Source organism: Alexandromys fortis, unplaced genomic scaffold (assembly GCF_014885135.2).
Source record: "Alexandromys fortis isolate MF-2015 unplaced genomic scaffold, M_Fortis_MF-2015_v1.1 scaffold_9, whole genome shotgun sequence".
Lineage (NCBI taxonomy): Eukaryota > Metazoa > Chordata > Mammalia > Rodentia > Cricetidae > Alexandromys > Alexandromys fortis.
The window spans coordinates 19,731,034-19,745,277 of NW_026067892.1; the positions used below are offsets into that span (position 1 = coordinate 19,731,034).

At 47.5% G+C, this 14,244-nt stretch overlaps 1 long non-coding RNA gene across 1 annotated transcript in view; it reads left to right on the forward strand.

Annotated features, from left to right (window-relative positions):
• The window catches only part of LOC126499130 (uncharacterized), a 210,964-nt gene extending 206,396 nt beyond the window's left edge, over positions 1–4,568 (forward strand). Inside the window, exons 10-11 of the long non-coding RNA XR_007590998.1 lie at positions 1,740–2,702; positions 3,698–4,568. This is a non-coding gene — a long non-coding RNA (uncharacterized lncRNA). The remainder of the gene's footprint in view (positions 1–1,739; positions 2,703–3,697) is intronic.
• The last annotated feature ends 9,676 nt before the right edge of the window (positions 4,569–14,244 follow it).

Genomic DNA, 14,244 nt, shown 5'->3' on the forward strand with positions numbered 1-14,244 from the left:
AATTCCCGGCAACCACATGGTGGCTCACAACCATCTGTAATGAGGTCTGGTGCCCTCTTCTGGCCTGCAGACATACACACGGACAGAATGTTGTATACATAATAAATAAATAAATATTTAAAAAAAAATTCTTTTTGCTTTTTTTTTTTAACATGGCCCCTAGAAAATGTAAAACTGGGGCTGAGGAGACACTTGAGGACCTGAGTCTGATTCCCAAAAGCCACTTAAAAGCTGGGCATGGTGACCTGTGCTTATAATCCCAGTGCTAGGAAGGCAGAGACAGGCAGATCCCTGGGGCTTGGTGGCTAGCACATGTATGGTCACACTTGAGACAGAACTATGAATGTTCTGCTTCACGTTGTCCACGATTCACTTTATCACCCATCTCCTGCTCACCTGATTAAAGGTCTACACCTCTAATAAAATAAAAATAAACAGCAAGCTGATTGTTTTTCCCATTCTTCAGAGGGTTTGTCACTTGCTGGAACTATTTCTTCATCCTAAGGCATCTGTGAAGGCCACTGGCAAGAAAGAGGGCATGTGACTAGCACTGTGTTTACCCCTTGCCAGTGCTGAAACTCTGCAACGCTGGTCTTCATTGCCTCCTTAGAATAAGCACTAGCCACTAAGTGGCTCAGGTGGATGTGACCCTAGGGTGTCATCTGGATTCCGAGGGCATAAAGGATCCTGTTTGTCTGTTCTCCAGGAGGAGGGGGAAGAATGCTACAATTCTAAGATTAGACATATATTATTTATTCAAGATGCCCAGAGTCCAGGATTGCAGCGTGAGGGCTGGAGCTCTGTTTTTCAGGTTCTGCTGCCCCTCTTCCCTTGGATGTCAACAGGCCTCACAGCCAGGGAATTTCTCAGTGTAACCAGGCATGAAGAGCGAGCCTTATTCCCCTTTCTGTTTCACCTAGAATCTGCGCAGGCCCTGGGCAGGGGTCACCCTGCCGGCCTGCCTCCCTGCTCCCTGCCACCCTGGTAGCCTTCCTGTTGCTGGGTGCTGGAGGAGGCCCCCAGGAGAGCATGAAGCTGGATGGTTCCTCAGATGTGACACATATCCCACTGTCAGGGGATGCTGCAGAAGGAAGGCGCAGCCCAGTGAAAAGAAATCCCAGTTCAAACTAGAAATGTCTGCCACAGGTTACCAGTTCTAAAGCTGCGGGGTCTGCCCCAAATAGCCCACAAATGCCCTGGGAAAGGAGGCTGGGTTGAGACTTTATCAGGCCAAGGGAGGAACCTGATTGGCTGGCCTGTCCTGTTGCATCCTCTCTCTCTTCCTGGATTCTCTGTGTGCTTCTCATGGGGTAGGTTCTACCACAACTTTTGAAGTTACCTTTTGAGCCAAAAGAGAAAACCTGGGGACAAAGTTCTACGTGGGTCCCCTTATCCCACACCCGGTGTCCATCAGACCTCAATAAGTTCTATGGTGCCGTCCCATCAAGAGGGGCAAAGCTAGACCGGGTGATGTCACAGGCCAGCACAGTCAAACATCCTACTTCCTGTGCCCTTCTCCCTCCTACGTTCAGTGGTATTGTTACTTTGGTCTGTTGTTAGTTCCCTACCTGGGAAGAGTAGGCATTTATTTGTTCATATCACCCCAAATTAGTGCCACACAATAGCCAGTGTGCCTGTATAAGTGACACATTAAAAGAGTCTTTGGTTGTGTGTTCTGCTCATCATGAACTCCCGGACAGGAAAAGAGCCCAAGAGCCATCTTGTCCTTTGTTTTACAGTTGGGGAAACTGAGACCCAGAAGGAAGCAGCAGCCGCAGCATCCTGATAGCAACCTGGCAGCCTACCTCCACTGAGACCCTAGTTGCTGTTCATGTTGGCCTTGATGGAGTTCTGGACAAGCAGCGCCAAGCTTCCCTCCTCTGGAGGGACCAGCACCTGGGAGGACCTGGCAGAAGACAGGATGACACAGAGCCCAGACACAGCAGGAGCTCGGTGGACAATACCACCATGACCGCCAGGGGTGACCTGCCTGAGTGTTGAAATAGGAGCGGCGGGGCTGCGTCCCGGCACCCGGCCGCCCGCATGGCTAGGTTATGCCCCGAAATAATTACACGGAAACTGTATTCTTTCAATTACTGCCTGGCCCGGCTAGTTCCAGTTTCTTATTGGTTAGCTCTTACATATTGTTCTAACCCATTTCTAATATTCTGTGTAGCCCACGAGCTGGCTTACCAGGGAGGATCTTAACCTGTGTCTGTCTGGAGTGGGAGAACCATGGCGACTCTCTGACTCAGCTTCTTTTTCCCAGCATTCTCTTCTGTCTACTCCGCCTACCTAATTTTCTATCCTATGAGGGCCGAGGAAGTTTCTTTATTATAATTAACCAATGTCCTTCCTCCATCACCTGAGTCACACTAGCAGCCAGGCCTCCCTGGACCCTACCCTGTCTCCTGTGGTCAAGCATCAGCCGTTTCCAAAACAGAGCTGGAAGAGGAGAAAATGCACGGGATGTTACACAGTCACAGGCAGGCGTGGTCGGAGGTGCTGTCTTCACAGCTGAACCACTGGTTCCGCATGCTTTCCCCACAGTGGCTCTCTAGGAGACACAGTGACTGTTCCACAGGAAAAGACCAGTCCAGCCCCAGGACTCCATCACCACCAAGAAGAGGACTTGTTGGTGCTGCCAGAACACAGTGTCTGATGACAAGAAAAGGCTGCAGGACAGAGGACAGAGGCCCAAGGTGTGGCCAGTAGACAGTGTGACTCAAGGCAAGGAAGCTTTGGGTTTCAGATATACCTGATATACACGACTCAGAGGAGCCTTCTGGCTGGTAGCAGGTCACCCAACCTTCAGGAGCCTTGGTATCTGTTTAAGTGGACCTTGGACTTGCAGCATCCTCCTGGTACATATGGAGCCAGGTCTACCAGCCAGCTCCCTGGGAGGATACGGGGATGAATGCTTCCCTGTGGGTACAGATGCCCCTGTAGGAGAGGCACAGGTGATTGCCCAGAGAACGAGAGTAGGGCAGGATTGGAGGACAGGGCCAGAGAGGAAGAGTGGAATCTTTGAAAGAGTCTGGGGTAACTCAAGAAAGGGCACTCAGATAAGGAGGCTCAGAGAAGGCAGTAGGGTACTTGTGTGTGGCAGCATATCAGGGCCAACATGAGTAACTTTTCCAGAATCGGCGACGTGGCGCAGCAGCTAAAAAGTCTGATGACCTGCGTTCCATCCCTGGGACATTACGTGATATGAGAGAACTGACTCTTAGAAGTCGTCGTCCACATGCATTCCCGCAATCAATGTAATATCTATAAAAATAAATCCGTCGATAAAATAAAATTTAATAAAGAAGTAACATTTCCAGGGATAGGACAAATGGTTCAGTCAGTACAGTGTTTTCCGTGCAAGCATGGAGACCTAAGTTTAATCACCCAGAACTCACATAATAAAGCTGAGTTGTACACTTAGAAGCCTACCAGTGGCTGATGAGGTTCCAGGCCGGCCCTAACAAGGCACCCAAACTCAGTAGCTTAAACAGCCACAGTTTGGGAGGCTAGAAGTCCAAGCTTAAGGGCAGCCCGGGCTCCTCGTAAGTCCCCAAACCGTGCTAGCCTCTTTCCCAGCCTCTTCTAGTAGCCAGTGTCATTGGTGATGGCAGTTTCTTGGTCTTCACAAGGGTATCCTGACCGTCCATCTTCACGCACGTGACTTCACAGTGCCTTTCTCTGTACACAGCTGTGTCCAAGTCTGCCCTGTGTGGAGAGGAACACAGTCACGTCGGATCAGAGCCATTCTATGATTTCATCCAGATGCGAATCCATCTGTACAGACCTGTCTCCAGATAAGACAGTCCGAGGTACGGGGGCGGGGGTGAGGCATTCAATGTGCCTTTTAGGGAGGAGGAGCGGAGCACAGGCTTGAGAAAAAGGTCAGCTGTCCACATTGTCACATATGCCTTTGGATGATGGCACTGATGCAGTTAGGGGAAAACTATGCGGGAAACAAAAGCCCCTTCCGGCCCTTGTGGTACCAAGAGATGGGGTCTAGGAGGCCTTCCAGGAAAGGGCGAGTTCTGTTTCCAAGGGATGTCATTAGGGGAGGGTCCTCTCCCAGAAGGCATTCTGCTGATCACGGTGTTCACACACACACACACACACACGCACGCACGCACGCACGCACACACGCACGCACGCACACACATATGCATGCACGCACGCACACATGCACACACATGCACCCTTCCTTTTCCAACAATCGTGAGAGGCAGCACCCCGTCTCTGTGTGCAGACTGAGCCTGACCTGGTCAAGTCTTGACCCATACATGCAGCATAGCTGCCAAGCTGAGAAGCCAGGGCTGTGCCTGCAGAGGTATCATCGCCCCAGCTACTCAGGAGGCTAAGGCAGGAGGATCCCAAACTCAGGGTCAACCTGAGGTACAGAATGAGACAAAGGCTAGTCTTGGAAATTTGGTGAGACCATGTCTGAAAATGAAATACAAGCCAGGTCTGCAGTAGAGGCACAAAACACTAATCCCAGCACTTGACAAGCAGAGGCAGGCGGATCTCGTTTGAGGCCAGCCTGGTCTACAGAGCCAGTTCCAGGACAGCCAGAACTGTTACACAGAGAAACCCTGTCTTGAAAAAATAAATAAATAAATAAATAAATAGATAGATAGATAGATAAATAAATAAATAAAATATTTTTAAAAAGAACTGGAGATGATAGCCCAGTAGTAGAGCCCCTGCCTAGAATCCACCAGTAAGGGGCTGGGGACGTGGCTCAGTGGCAGAGTGCTTGTCTAGCAATTTTGAGACTCTGGGTTCAGTTCCCAGTGCTTAAAAACAAATTTTTTAAATTAAAATTAGGAAGGCAGAAGAGTCAGAGCGAGAAGCCTGGCTCTACCACCTTTGCACTTGCTGCTAAGCTGCACAGCTTTTGAGAAAGACAGCGGCAGCATGCTGGGCCTTTCCTGAGCACTGAACTCAAGGTCCTGCCAGAAGGAAAACAGGGTTAACAAATGTAATCTCACTGACACCCGTTGCTGGTTCAAAAGGGAAAAAACTAAAAAAAAAAAAAAAAAAAAAAAAAAAAAAAGGGAAATCCTCAGCAAACAAGGACTGGGCGTGCAGGGTGCGGGGACCCTGGATGAGACAAGGGACGCTTCAGACACCTCTGTTTAACAGACTGAGTGGGGAAGGTTGACCTGCAGGACAGGAGCACCTGAGGGTGTCCGCTCTTGGCGCTTTTTTATTTCTATTTACTTAATTATTTAACTGTTCAATTAATTGACTGATTGATTGATTCGTGTGTATGGGAAAGGGTGCACACACGCCACAGTACACATCCAGAGGTCAGAGAACAACCTTTGGGAGTCAGTTCTCTCCTTCCACCACGTGGGTTCCAGGGCTCGAACACAGGACCTCAGACTTGGCAGTGAGCACCTTTACCCGCCCGTTCCTCTCAGCAGTCCCGTGCTCAGCTGATTCAACACAGCATCTTTCAGGTTCCGTCCAGACCCTTCAGGCAAGTAAAAGACCGGAAAGGCAACAAAACTGACAAGAAGTAAATAAAGCTCTCTCTACTAAAAAAAAAAAAAAAAAAAAAAAAAAAAAAACACTGATCTACATAAAAAAGAAATCTGATGAGTCTACAGAAAGGCTAGAGGAATTAATAAGTTTCACCGTGTAGCAGAAGAGATCAATGCTAAGAAGTCAATTGTGTTTCTACACCCTGACAATGAACAGCTGAACATTTAAAAAAAAATTAAGTAGCAGGTGCTACATAAGTAGCCTTGAACTGTGAGCCCCTTAGAGAGAAACCTGGCGAAGGAGGTGACATTTCTGAACACACCGTAGCTACCGTTGCTGATACAAATTAAACACCTAATATCGTTAAGATATTGGCTCTCAAACTTGGTGTGGAGATAGAAGGCAATCATGATCCCAGCAGGCTTCTTAGCTGATATCCACGGGCTGTCCTGAGATTTACATGGAAATAGCATAGGGTTTGGAGCAGACAAAAACCCCTTCACCAGAGAAGAACGAAGGTGGAGGGCAAATGCCACCCGATTGCAAGACGTGTTAGGAAGGCAGTACAGACAAAATAGAGGAGACTGGTATAAAGACAGACAGGGAAGAGGTCAGAGGTCAGCCCACACATGAGCACACAACAAACTTTTAACCTGGACTAAAGGATGAGTCAGGAGTATAAAATGGTCTTTTCCACAAATTGCGCCCGGATGATTGGATATTCCAAAAAAAAAAAAAAAAAAGGAGGAAAAGGAAGAAGATGCTGAGGAAGAAAGAGAGAAAGAAGAAGAGGAGAGAGATGCCAGGAAGAAGGAGGGCACCAAGAGGTGGTGGCGCACGCCTTAAATCCCAGCACTCGGGAGGCAGAGGCAGGAGAAGCTCTGTGAGTTCGAGGCCAGCCTAATCTACAGAGCGAGTTCCAGGACAGCCAGGGCTGTTACACAGAGAAACCTTGTCTCAAAAAATAAAAAAAGAAGAAGGTGGGGCAAAGAGATCCATAACTCGGAACCTTATGTAATGTTCAAAAGAGTAACTTGGAAGTTGGAGAGATGGCTCAGAGGTTAAGAATATCTGCTACTCTTCCAGAAGACCAAGATTCAATTCCCATCACCCACATGACTCACAATTGTCTGTAACTCCAGTTCTAGAAGAACCTGACACCCTCTTCTGGTCTCCTTAGGCACCAGGCACATACATGATGCACATATATACATGCAGCAAAGTACTAATACACATAAAAACTTAAAGCAAGCCAGGTGGTAGTGTCACACACCTTTAATCCCAGCACTTGGGAGGCTGAGGTAGGCAGATGTCCGTGAGTTCAAGGCCAGCCTGGTCTATATCGGGGTCACACAGAGAAACCTTGTCTCAAAAAAAAAATTAAAAACAATAGCTAAGAATGAATCACTGACCCAAATGTTAAACCAATAACTGTACATTTTCTAGAAGAAAACACATCTTTGTGGAATTTTTTTCCCTAGTATAAAGCTGTTGTATCACAAAGTACTGAGGTCTGGCTAGATTATAAATAATAGAAATATGTATCTTATTGTTCTGGAGTCTGGAGAGTTCAAGGCCTCATGCAATGTCTGGGCAGCGCTTACTTTATAGCTGGCATTTTTTGTACCAACCTCCTCTGGTGGAAACGATAACATTGCCCTCACTTGGTAAGAGAGAGAGAGAGATGACAGGACCATCTCAGGGAAATTCTCAGGAGGGCAGCGCCCTGGTGACCTTGTCACAAGACCTGTTACCTTCTAATCAGCTGCAGGGCCTTCCAAAGTCATCACCTTGGAGACAAGACTTCAGTATATACACATCAGAGGCATGCAAACATAATGAACACCCCCCACCTTGGATCTAGAGCATGTGGAAGATGTCCATTCTTGGTGCTTCTGTCCAGTATTGTACTAGTGGTTTTAGACAGTGCAATAAGGCAAGAAAAATAAATGCTCTTCCAGACATTAGAGAGAACAATGGTATGTGTCTGGCGTAGACAGCAGTGAAGTCCTGAGTGAATGTGTGCTGTTGATGTAGACCACAGTCCCTCAACCCCACAGGAATGACAAAGCCTTTCCCAGATGAGGCCTGGGGAGGAGGGGGGACAGCAAAGCCTTCAGGTCCAAGTGCAAATGGAAACAGTGTATGCAAAAAATATCCACCATAGCTTTCTACCCCCAGATGGTAACTGGATGAGGAAGGCTCCTACTGAGGCTGGCATAACCTATCTCCTTATTTATCTGCCACAATCCCGCCTCCTCATTCAGTTGTATGCAGTAACCCCACCTCCCCGTCCATCTGTGTATAATATACTCAGAGCTTCTGAGGTGCTGAGGCTCCTCCATCAGAGGGCGCAGTCTGCCAGATCCCAGCTTTTGGATGCTTCTCTGTGTTTGTCTTCTTTCTGGTCCCTGGGTGCCTCTCTCAGGTCAGTCCTTGGAGCCAAGCTGGATGTGGCTGTGGCCGTCTGAAATTCAAAGCTCTTGAGAACAAAGTGACCAGCACTAGTTAGCTGCCGCTATCAGCTGAAGGGTATACAAGATTAATAGGTAAAATTAATTGTATTCCACACACAATTAGGACATGAGATTTAAAACACTTTACTAGCGAAAACATTAAAAATACATTAATAAGTGTAATAAAAAAATCTTTGCCCTAAGTGATAAAGCAACCCTGAGAAATATTAAGGAAATGGAGAAAGATACTGTTGGTGTTTGGGAGACTGGATGTTAATATGTAATGTTAATAAATTGATGTCTACATTCAACGCTAGCCTGTTGGAGCCCCCACGTTCTTTTGTTAATAATAATATTAATATTAATGTTTCTGGGCTCTGAGGAACAGCTGGCATCCCATTTTTTCCTGCAACCTCAGCTCCCTGTGTGATTGTGTGGAATAGCATTGGGGGTGCCAATTGAAGTCGTTCACTGAAACTCTCAATAGACCCTCCAAAGGTGCAAGAGGTGCACTAAGAAGAGAAACAGGTCCAAGGAGCCCAGTCTCCTCGAGCAAAGTTCCCGTTTGGGAAAGAGACAAAGGTCCTCTGATGTTGGCCGGGGATTAAGCAGAGACTTGATGCTGGCCAGAGACTTGGAGGTTAGCTATGGGGGTAGCAAGCAGCCAGAACCCCAGTACCTCAGGACGTAACCCATCTGTAAAAGCCTGGTGCCTTTCAGTGCACTGTGTCTACAGATTCATCAAGACATAACCCAGGTACAGGCCCTGCAGCAGCTCAGAGCTCACCTAGCTCTGGGGATGTGTGCATCTCCCAGAGCAGACCTTCTACATCACAGCTATGCTGGCAGATGCTGGTTTGTCCCAGTCCCTCTGTCTGCCTCGCTGGACCCAACCTGGAATGAAGCCAAATCTCAGAGTTCCTCACTGAGAGACAGACCCTCCCTTCCTCTGGTCATGGGATCGCTGACTTGACAGTGAATGAGAGTCTTGGGACCAGCCCCATGACCCTACAGGGCAGAAAGGCAGATGGCATCTCCAAGCCTTCTGGGGGCCTCCACATGTGATTTTAGATGTTCCGTGTTAATAAATGATATAGCCTGATGGTCACGGGAAAGGACCTCGAGGGACACAAACTGCACCATGAATTCTGTTTCGCTGAGATGTGGGTTAAAACAGCACATGTGAGCTGGTAAGATGGCTCAGCCAGTAAAAATGATGGCTGTGCAAGCCAGGTGACCTGAATCTCCTACTCGGAATCCACATAAAATGTGGACGGAGAGAACCCACTCTCAAAGTTGCCCTCTGACCTCCACCTGCGTCAGGGCAATAATAAGTAAAATCTTGGCATGTAAAATGCATACGTATTGTGATTGAATGTCTTAGGGAAGTCACATTTTTCTTCATGACTAGAGACATGTTAGGACATAAGAGTTGCATGTTTGAGGGCTGGAAAGATGGCTTGGCAGTCAGAGACACTTGCTGCCAAGCTTGAAGCCTGGTGTCCATCCCTGAGACCCACAGGGTGGACGGGGAATCCCCTAGCTCCTGACAATTGCCCTCTGACCTACAGACATAGACTGTAACACAGGTGCCTGAGGGGGGAGACACACAGTAAATAGACAAATTAGTGTTCCGTATTCATGAGTCATTCCCATTTTGTTACATGGTATCAAAGCTTCGGACACATTGTGGAAATTCCTTATATAGTTTGCCTTGTGTATAAACATCATAGCAATTGCCTTGCCTTTTTAGCATCTGAAAAAAAAATAATTAAGTTGGGGGATTATCATCTTGTCGTTGGCCATGTGATTTATATACTTGGCAATGATTTTGACGTTTTATAGACAAGTGCACATTCCGTTCGCGTTAAGATTTATTTTCAATGTAAAAACTTCACAAGCTCACTCCAAGACAGATAGAAATTCAGAATGCTGAAATAATATCGAGAGCTGCAAACAGGGGCAACAGACCTGAAGATGGACTCTAAACTTCTGTCGAGCCAACAAGATGGCGCTTGTCACCAAACCCGAAGGCCTGAATTTGATTCCCCCGGGGCCTACAAGGTTTCAGAAGAAGAGAAACAACTCCCACAAGCTGTCCTCTGCCTTCCACACGTGCGTCATAGCACATGTACCTCCGCACTAAACGAACAGACAAAGAAATAAATCTAACTAAAAATTATAGTCTACCATAACACATTAGGTGTGATGTTAGGGTGGGGTTAGGCACCACTCTTGGGAGTCCAGAATAGAGCACAGCCAAAGCATCCACAGAAACTCACTGGGGAAGGAAAACCTTTCCAAAAGACGGTGCTGGAGCCCCTGGTTAATCATGAGGGGGAAAAGGCCACCGTAGCGACTGGTTTTGTGTCAACGTGACGGGAGCTAGCGTCATCAGAGAGGAAGGAGCCTCAGCTGAGGAAATGCCTCCACGAGATCTAGCTATAAGGCATTTTCTCCATTAGCGATCAATAGGGAAGGGCCCAGTCCATTGCGGGTGGTGCCATTCTGAGCCGTTGGCCCTGGGTTCTATAAGAAAGCAGGTGGAGCAAGTCCTGAGGAGCAAGCCAGTAAGCAGCTCCCCTCCTCGGCCTCTGCATCAGCTCCTGCCTCCAGCTTCCTGCCCTGTTTGAGTTCCTGTCCCGACTTCCTCCAATGAAAGACTATGATCTGGAAGTGTAAGTGAGGTAAACCCTTTCCTCTCCAACTTGCTTTTTCGTCATAACGTTTTGTTGCAGCAAGAGAAACCCTAACCAGTTCCACCTTTCCCTGTCCGTGAAGGATGGTTAGGACTATATCACAGTCCAGGGTGGAGGAGATTCTGTAGCAAATGAGCAAAACCAAGGGACATCTAAATATTCAGAAGCAGATGCATCGTGTACGTCACTTGCAGTGAGAAGAGATCCCTGACAATAGAGGAGAGAGCTTCATTAGGGTTAGAATTCAAAACAGAGGGGTTTCACTGTGTCTCCCCTTCTCTCTCTGGCATAATTTATCTCCTCTAAAATGTACTTAAAGTCACTAAACGGTTTACCTATCATAGTGAGGCTTTTCAATGTATGCTTTAGCAAAGTGAGAAGGCAAATGGTCTCGGTTGCCAGCAGCACATCCCAAGGGACCGTTCCTGCGGGAGGACCTTCTTCCTCCTGCCCTTCCAGAAAGCGTGTGTGAATCAGCTCGGATTGGTTCCCGCTGGAGGACGTGTCTGGCGTTTGTCCTGAAAATGACAGTCCGTTATCTTCAACGCTGGCTCAGTCTTCAAGAGAGCCCGACAGCAGTACTAAAAACGCAGGACCGCAAGAAACATGACAGAGAAGGTTGTCTGTCTTCCAAATTCCTCCTGAATTGTCTCTTGCTTTTAGTTGAAGTGACAGCTATAACTTCGGTGACTGTCCTTCTGCCTCAATGCAAGCCATACAGAATCACAGTTCTCCAAGAAAGCTATGCTTTATACAGAAGCTGATTTAAATATGAACCTCATGGAGTGGGTTATTTATGTTGTCTTGCCCTCTCTGAGAAGGAAAGTTACTGTATTTAATTTGATAAACTGTCTATTATTGCATGAACAATATTGGAGGCGTCATGCAAGCAATATTGAAATGGACATGTTTGGCACAGCAAAAGGATGTTGTATGTGCCAAGAGCTGTATTATTTTTCAAGATAAATATAGAATACGATTCTAAATGTTTTTATTAAATAAGGTATCTCAATGTTCACCTGAATGCATTGAAACTGGAATGTCTCAACAGTCAACTATGAGAAAGCAGAAAAAAGACTGTTGCCCTTTTTCCCCCCAGGATGGTAATACGTGTTCTCTCCTTTTGTCTGACCTCTGCATACAGAATTCCCATTCATGACTTAGGAGAAGCTGGTGGAATGAGCTGGTCATGAGAACACAGTCTGACCCTAGAGGAGACCTCAGATAAGTCCTTTTCCTTTGGGAATTTTATTTTCCTTTATTTAAAAAAATTATTTTTATTATTATGTGTATGTGCCTGCATACTTGTATGTGCTCCACATGGATGCAATGTCCACAGTGGCCAGAAGAGGGCGTCTGGTCACCTGAAAGTGGAATACAAGCAGTACTGAGCTGCCTAACGTGGCTTTGGGGAACTGAAAGTGGGTCTTCACAGTAAGTGCTCTTAACCATGAGCATAAGAATTTTTCTCTTCTGCTAGATATAGTGGTGCATGTCTTTAACTCCAGTTCTCGGGAGGCAGAGGCACGTGGACCTCTGAGTTTAAGGCCAGGCTGATTTATAGAGGGAGTTCTAGGAACTAGAGGGCTACACAGAGAAACCCTGTCTCAAAAAATTCTCTCTCTCTCTCTCTCTCTCTCTCTCTCTCTCTCTCTCTCTCTCTCTCTCTCTCTCTCTCTCTCTCTTNTCTCTCTCTCTCTCTCTCTCTCTCTCTCTCTCTCTCTCTCTCTCTCTCTCTCTCTCTCTCTCTCTCTCTCATGTTTGTGTGTGTAGAGTTAGAGGAAAACCTCACTCTCCAGCTTGTTTGAGGCAGGGTCTCAAGCTGTCTACTATTACCTACACACAACGAACTAGCTGGCCCTTGATCGTTCATGAATCCTCCTGTTTCTGCCTCCATCTTGCCACAGGAGTGCAGAGATTACAGATGTAGACTTCCACATTTGGCTGCACCCCTGTTCTGGGGATAAACATTCAGGTTCTCGTGCTCTTGTCTCAAACACTTTACCCACTGGGCCATCTTCCAGCTCCTTGGTTTCCATTTTAATACGCTCACAGCTAATGTCTCCCTCCGAGAACAACCTAGACGGCCAGTAGGAAAGCTTGGCCTAAAACAAAAGAACCTGGGATTTTCCGCCATCCGTCAGATTGTGTCAGGGATCAAGGAGTCCTGAGCGCCTTGTTTGTTGGCTTCATAGGCTCTGGAACCAGCTGCTCGGCTTTGAGCCTGGTTCTGTCCCTAGCTAAGTGGGGTTGTCCCAGCTAAGTGGGGTCATCCAAGTCTCAGCTCTTCTGTTTTCAAAGTGAGAATGACCATGACTGCCTCCTCTAGGTTATCACAGCTAATCCATGTGGTGTTCCTGGCTGTGGGGGCTGAAACTATCAATGCATGTGTCAGCCAATGTCCTTATTTTTAAAATAATGACCACGTCTGAGCACACCAGTCAGTGCTATGCCCACAGTCGTGTGCTGGGGAGTCCACAGAGACTTTGAGCAAACAGTGTTCGAACTCCAGTTCACTGCTTCTCCCTAGCCCACACCCCCCAAAGCCGTGGCACTAAGTCCAGAGACCTCTGCTTCCCCCAGTACACTCCCTGAAGCCTTGGGACAGATCCTCTTGTTCTGGAAGCCCTCAATGGACACCTCCTCACCATCCACCCCTCCTCAGACCCCTGTGACACATAACCCCGAGATGCTCCTGGCACACACCCATGAGGTCTCGTGCGTCAGTCACAACTGTGACTCCTGTTATCTCCATAGTCAGATCTCAGCTCTAGCTCACGGGGCTAACCCTAGCTGGGACTGCCCCTTCCGGTGTCTGGTCATTCAGCTTCCTGACCTGTCTCACCTCTCACTTTCCTGTCTCAGGGCCTTTGTCCCTGCGACTGAACACCTGCAATCTCTCCTTATCCCTTTTCCATGCTTATGGCTCCATTTTGTTTTACCCCTTGGGGGACCTGCCAGCACCCCAGCTTGAGGACAATGAACCTGCCCAGGCCATGTCAAGGCATACTTGCCCATGACCAGTGGCCACTGTACAAGCTGATGTGCTATGGATCGGATAAATCAGAACCCCCGTGGGAGATGATTGTGAAGGCCAAGATGGGCAAACCCCATGTGAGAGACATCTTCCAAAACACCCAATCATCCTCAGCTACCAGGGTGATTGGAATAAGGGTGAGGTGCTGAGAAACTGCCACAGCCAACAGGGCGCTAAGGCGTCACAATGGAATGGGTCCCGGAATGGGACCCCAACCCAGAATGAGGGGTATAAGGCCCAAGTCAAGATAACTCACGTTAACTCCAGTTCATCCTAGTGACTTGAGACTAATGATGTCAGACATGACGAAGGGAATGGCCTAAGGGATGTGGGGAAACATTCCGCATTGTACTTTAAAATTTTCTGCAAATCAAACCTTCACTAAAATATAATTTACTTTCGTAAATTGGCAGGAAAAGAATTGTGAGGCCCAGCATGGTGGCACTTGCCTGTAACCCCAGCAATTAGCCGGTAATAGCAGGAGGATCAGGAGTTCACAGCCAGCTTGGGCTACCAGAGGCCCAAGTCTCAAAACAAAAGAAAATTAGAGAAAGCTCAGTGG